This window comes from Carlito syrichta, unplaced genomic scaffold (genome assembly GCF_000164805.1).
Source record: "Carlito syrichta isolate Samal-C Ts95f unplaced genomic scaffold, Tarsius_syrichta-2.0.1 Scaffold308191, whole genome shotgun sequence".
NCBI lineage: Eukaryota > Metazoa > Chordata > Mammalia > Primates > Tarsiidae > Carlito > Carlito syrichta.
This window is the reverse complement of record NW_007252287.1, coordinates 28472-35393: the sequence shown is the minus strand read 5'-3', so window position 1 is coordinate 35393 and position 6922 is coordinate 28472.

Below are 6922 nucleotides of genomic sequence, written 5' to 3'. Positions count from 1 at the left end.
TCTCTGTTGCCTTCACTAGGGTGCGTGCGGCTCCCCGGGTGCCAGTAGGCCTTAGCCCATTTGAATTAATGTATGGTAGCCTTTTCTCATGAACACTGGCCTTCCTACAACTCCTCCGCCACTAGCCTCCTACCTGCCCTACCTCTCACTCCTTAGGTACCTCCTACGAGAGCATGCCGACCAGACCCTGCCCCAGGCCAACTCCACGTCTGACCCACAGGCAGCCGTCATTCTAGAGCCTGGTGACGAGGTTCTCCTTTGAGAGCTCCAACCCCGGTCCCTTCAACCTCGCTGGATGGGACCTTACACAGTAGTCCTTACAACTCCTACTACGGCTAAACTGTTAGGGCACCCCTCGTGATACCACATTTCTCGACTCAAGTGGGCCCCTTCCAACAATGAAGTGTGGAAATCTAATGAGGTGGGACCCCTCCAGTTATGGTTTAGCCATATTGATGCTAGTAAGCCTAGCCAATAACTTTACGATGACATGGGGAATGGCTGATTGGACTTGCAACCGATGCATCTCTGCAGGAAAACCCCAACTCTACCAGCTGGTTCCCCATATGTGCTATCATCAAAAATTTTCGTGCCAACTAGGAAAACAAAAGTACTAGGCTGCAGTAATGTTAAGAGATTTCCAAGTGGGCTGCCCAGGCAGCAGTGGCACAGTCCGCTACTGGGAGCAAGACGCCCCACCAAATCCCCAAGAAAAGATACCCCTTTGCCCCACTGAGTGTTCAACCTTCCATTCTTTTGTCCAGGCACCTTGCTACGAGCAAGCCTCGGCCTGCCTCACACCAACCAAACAACAGGCCTGGACGGGACGGAGCGTGGGACAACGCGCTAAGTATTCTTGTCCCAGACACCAGGGACAAGAGATCTGCTGAAACCTCAGACCTCTTGTAGGGAAATCAGATGGGGGAGGGGCGCAAAATTATGCAAAACAGCAAAACACCAAGCGGGTCATGAAAAAACTCATTCAACATTTCAATGGACCAGTGTTGGTGTGCCCCAACCTCCCCAAACCCCAAGACCCTTATCAGACAAACCTGAAACTCCTTTCTGTCCTTAACAAAACCCATACCCTGCTTAACCTTACTAATCCCAGCTCCTAACGTGGCTTCTCCCTGTTCTGACTCCACTGATTGTTATATTTATCCTCTTGTCGGTGACCCCATGTGTTTTTAGGTTTCTCCAACAGCGCCTGACAGAACTCTCTCAAATAACGGTCAACCACTACTATTACATTCATACTCGCCCCTTCCATCCGAACCACCTCCGGCCCCATACCAGCCTTAACCCCCCACCACTAGCCATAAACCCCCTCCCACGCCACCCCTCCCCAGCAGGAAGTAGCTAGAATAGCCGGTGCCGTTATGACCAAAAGGCTGGAATGTAAGGCCAGAGGTATCGGAGGGCAGGGCGGGTCCCAACAAGATGGCTCCAACTCAGACCAGGAGAACAATGGGCGAGAGTGAGCCAGCAAAAATGAGTAACCAGAACTAAGACTCCAGCCGCAAAGCCAGCCAGTACCTGTTACAGTGACTCCTAGCAACCCCGTTCAACCAATCGCCAGCACACGTGACAGCTGTCCCAGTCAGTGGTTGCTCTCCCCGATTCCCTCACAGCTTTCTCCCTCACAGCTTTCTCACAGTGTGCCCTTTATAAACCCATCGCCCATCTTGCTGGGCGCGGCTTCTCCGGCCCACAGCGACATGGACTGGTGAACCACGCCCGGGATTGTGCTAATAAATTTTTCTTGGCTCCTTTGTTGCCATTTCGCCTGGTCTGGTTTCGTTTACCTTACAATGCCTATAAGACATTTTTAATAGTGACAATAATAAAACATGAAATTATACTTCAGGGCACTGTCCACAGCTTTCATGTGCTCTGAGGCTCAGCTAATGAAAACAGAGTCGTAGGGAGGTGGGATGTGTCCTTGGTTTACTCAGACATCCTTTGCGTATTAACCTGCCACATAAATCTCAGCTTGTTTTTGTTCCCTAAACAAAGAAAAAGCTATGTTTCAAAATTTAAATCAATTTTAGCTTGTTAATGAGTATATGAAACAATGCTCAACATCAGGGAAATGTGAAACAGAACCACATAAGATGCAACCTCACTCCAGCTAGAATGGCTATTTTAACCAAAAAGACACAAAATTACAAATCTTGACAATGATGGCGAGAGCAGAAAACTCTTATACTGTGTTGGTAGGATTTTTAATTTGTGTAACCACTCCGAAAAACAGTATGCAGGTTTCTCAGAACACTGAACATAGAAATATTATGTGATCCAGTACTCTACTGGGTATTTATTCAAAGGAAGGGAAAGCAGTATATCAAAGATATCTCTGCACCTCCGTGCTTATTGCAGCATTATCCACAACAACCAAGATATGGAATCTATAAATAGATTTTAAACGTGTCACATATACACAATGAAGTACCATTCAGCAATAACAAAGAGTGAAATCCTGTCATTCTCTAGGATGTGGATGAGCCAGGAGGACACTAATCAAAGTTAAGTAAGTCATGCACAGAAACATAAATATTACGATTCTCAACCATATGTGGAAGCTAAAAATGTTGAACCCAGAAGCAGAAAATACAATTGTGCTTTCTGAAGACTGTGAAGGACAGGGGAAATAAGAGGATAAAGAAAAGCTGGTTAAGGGGTATACAATTACAGCTAGACAGGAGAACTAAGTTCTAGTGTTTCGTAGCATTGTGGAATCACTACAGTGAACAGCAATTTGTTGCACATTTTCATACAGTGAGGAGAAAGGATTGTGAATGTTCCCTACACAAGGAAATGGTGAATCTTTGAGGCCATGGATGTGCTAATTACCCTGACTTCATAACTGCACATTGAATACATGTACCAAAATATCACTCTGCAGTTCATAAATATGTACAATTATTATGTGTAAATTAAGATATAAATTCATGTAAGTCAAAACATTAAAGAATAAGAGTTGGAGAAATTGGTATAAACTATTTTTTAAAAAAGGAAGATAACCTCATTTGGAAATAATCCTTGAGAGTTTTCTGAAGCATAAAGAATTGGGATTTGTTGTTTTCAAAACCTAGCCAGCATGAACTACAGAATTACAAAAGGAAATTTTAAGTCACGTATTTCAATTTAATTTTTTAAGGGTTTTAATGAAGCTACTAAAGGTTAAAATTGCAGCTTTGCTATTTTTAAATGTTCATATAAGAGAATTAATATTTCTAATAAATGTGCCTGAAAATATTTTTAAAATAATTTTTCAGTTAAAAGCAAAATTACTCATTTTCCAAAAAAAGTTGCAATACAATCCACCTTATCCATACTTGACAGAAAATATTCAGAAATAGAAAGAAATTGATTTAACTATCTCGTAGTTTTAAATTAAAACATTCTTTCACGTAACTGCAAACAAAGATAATGAAAAATGTAAATTACAATATATCTGGAAAAAACTAATTTAAGCATATTCTAGATGCCATCCACATTTTGTCTCAGGTATATGAATTTATACATCATACCAATAAGTGTGAAATAGAACAAATTAAGTGCAACAAGAAAAATGTGGACACAGCATGAAGACTGCTGCTGGGTCAGACCCAGAAGCGCCCTTACACCACGCTGGCCCCACCCGCTCCTCGACCCCTTCCCTCCTGCTGACCTGAAAACGGATTTCCTTGGCAGAAGACGTTTCAGCATTTCTTCTTCACACCCAGTTCGGCGGCCCCTCTCGTGCGGTCCCTCATAACCGGAATCCGCGTCCCTTCGGCCTCACGCTCCCCACACCCCCCCCTCCCATTGTCCCGCCAGCCAGAGCCCTGCATCCTCTTGAGATGCTCCGTGGCTGGCTCCAGGATCCCTGTTCATCTTTGGTTAAATTTCCCTCGGGGGGCCGCCCTTCCCCCTCCTTTGGTCTTTTCACTTCATCCTGTCAAGTCCCCATTCGGGAGGTGGGTTCTCGCTCTTCACAGGTAGTACCTGGACGCTGAGCCTTCCCCCTGACCTAGGATTCTGCAGGCCCAGGTCTCCCCTAGGACCTGCCATGCTCACGAAGACCCGCCCCTCCATGCTCACGTCCTTTTGGGGCCTGGCACTGTAGTCCTCAGGCCTCTTCTTCCTTGTCGTGGACTCAGGAAGGTCCCTCAGCCGGTGCTGGAGACCTCACTGCCCCTGATCCTCTGATACCCTGTGTTCTGCCCTAAATCCCACACCACTGGCTGGGCATGGAAGCGTGTGTTTGCCTTTCCCATGTCCCAATGGGAAGTGTGCTTTTCCTGGGCAGGGGTATTTTCATTCTATTCTTGGGAATGTGGAGGTGGGGAGGGGGCATGAGGAGAAAAGAGAGGCCAAAGAGAAGCAGAGTGAGTAAGGGAGAAAGAGGAGGGGGGTGAAATGGCGGATGGGGTGGGGTAAGTCCTATGGATTTGGAAAGACACAGGAAGACCGAAAGACAGTGACATGAAGAAGAAGCTGTGAAAAAAAAAGGAAATAGACAAAGAGAATCAGTAGAGAGATGCAGAACAGAAAGGGGGTTTTCCCAACAGAAGCATAGATCTGAAATGCGTTGCTGTGTTTTTGCCCCAATTTATAATCTCCTTTAAATTATTGTGTCAGATTCAGATCAGGATGACTTAATGGTTTCCAGTCTTTATTATATATTGAAAACATCCTGTGGCTTAGTATGTATTTTTTACACTATTTCAATATGCACTTGGTAAGAATATTGATTTTGTATAGTGACAGTCGATACTTATTTTAATTATTTAATTTAATATTCAATAATTTTTTCTATTCTCTTGAGTTACCTAAAGTGTCCAAATAATTTTATGTTTCCTTTGTCTTTTTGCTGCAAATGTTCAAGGATGAGCTACACAATGGAGGGTTTTTGATTCTGCAGTGTCTGTCTGTTCCTGATGAACGCATTTCCTGGAATTGTTTCCATAGCTGATCTTTCTTCTTTACCAAAAATTAGACCTTTTAAAATTCATATTTTTCAAAGGTTAATGTTATGTTTAGGACAAGAAGAATTAAATACATACTTGAGATTAAGGTGATTAAAACCATGAGAGAAGTTGCTCTTACTTAAGGGTATGAAATATAATCTGGAATCTTTAGAGGCAGAAGTGAGAGGGGCAATCCCTGCCACCATCCTGCCATTCCTGTGAGGCCAGTAATGGCTGCTTTCTACTGGCCATTCCTACTCTACTGACCTCCTTTTCTGCTCAAATATATAAGGCAGGGACTCCCAAGGCAGCTGGAATGGGGAGGGTCAACAGTTTCTAAACTAGGCATAGAACAAAAGTATCTCTCCAACTAGGAGGGGGCTCTTGTCTCTGTGAGGTGAATGTGGTAAATAAAGAAAAATGCAGTTTGGGAGTTCAGGATCCAGGAAAAGGAGAGGGACTGGGAAGCTTGGAGCAGGCAAAATGGAAATCTCCACCCACCCGCCCAGGTGACCCTGTGCTCAGCAGGTATGAGATGAGGATGTGGGGACTGTGACCTCAAAGGAAGGTGAGCCCAGCTCACATGTTCACTGCTGCTGTGGAACCTGTGGATTTCACCAGAAGAGAAGAGGTCCAAGGAAAGGGGTTGAGAAACCCACCTGTTGCTCTCTGTGTAGGAGTTTATTGCTCCCAAATGACGAATGTTTGAGTGGAAAGTAGAGGACTGTCTTTACCATGTGGTGAATTTCTCATCAAGGGATTGTTCGTGGCACAGGAAGGACAACCCAGGGAAGAGCACCCAGAACACTGGAAACATTGAAGGTCCTTTACCAAAACAGAAAGGATGTCCTGACACTGTGCTAACACAGGGAGATTTTCTTGCTGATGTTGTGAAAGCCCAAAGTCATAGATGCAGGGAAGAATTCTCAGAGTAGTCAATAAAGGAGAAATCAAGTGGTCCCCCAGTGCATAGAACTTTATTCTAAAATATACAATATGTATAAACACATATTACCAGCTTCTGAAAATAAGACTCCACTTCTTCATTTTATTGATCAGTAAAACCCTCCCTTACTCATTTTAACACACACACACACACACACACACACACCAGTACCCACAATATCTTGCCCTTTTAAACGTTCCCATATCTGCCCCTCTGGCCTTCCATCTGCTGATGGAGAACCCAATTCCAGATAAGATCCCTGAAGATCACCTCTTACCATGGATGCATCCATCACAACACAAGATTATAGTTTATAGTCTAATTAATAGTCTAATTATAGTGCAACAAATTGTTCAATGGCTTCTTCTAATTGTCTAACATCCCACTGTGGCTTGACAGTGAAGTCACTCATCCATGCTTCATAAATGTTTCAACATCTCCTATGCTTTGAATCTCACAGGTTCCCACCTTTTCCCTCACTTTTCAGTAACGATGTCACTTCCTAACACAGAGATGAGATAAAAATATGATGAAATACTTCATCTCACTGACAGAAATCTACAAATAATTATTGCATTGTTACCCACCCTTGTACTTTTTTCTGTAAATATGGAAAAGTCTTCTCCATTCATGACTAAATAAAACTTTTCCATTGCATCCACTTTGCTTGTATGCTCTCAAAGATTTTATAGCATCAACTGTATAAATTGAACTTTGCCCCGCTTCATTACTTTCTCATCTACTTCCTTAAATTCATTCATTCTCTTCATTCTTGAAATAAAATGCTCTTCCAAGCTGATTTATATCCAGTTCCTGCCATGATTACTTCTTCCAAATGAACCTGAAAGAAGTTACAACCTCCTCACATGCTCCACTCTTTAGACAATGACCAGTGATCTCCATGTTGATACACTTTGATAAGATCCCAGTGATCCTACATAATTAAATCCACTGAGTGTTTCTCACTCTCCTTTGGATTCATAGCATAATTTGCACAGGTCCTTTTTTGGGAAACTTTCTT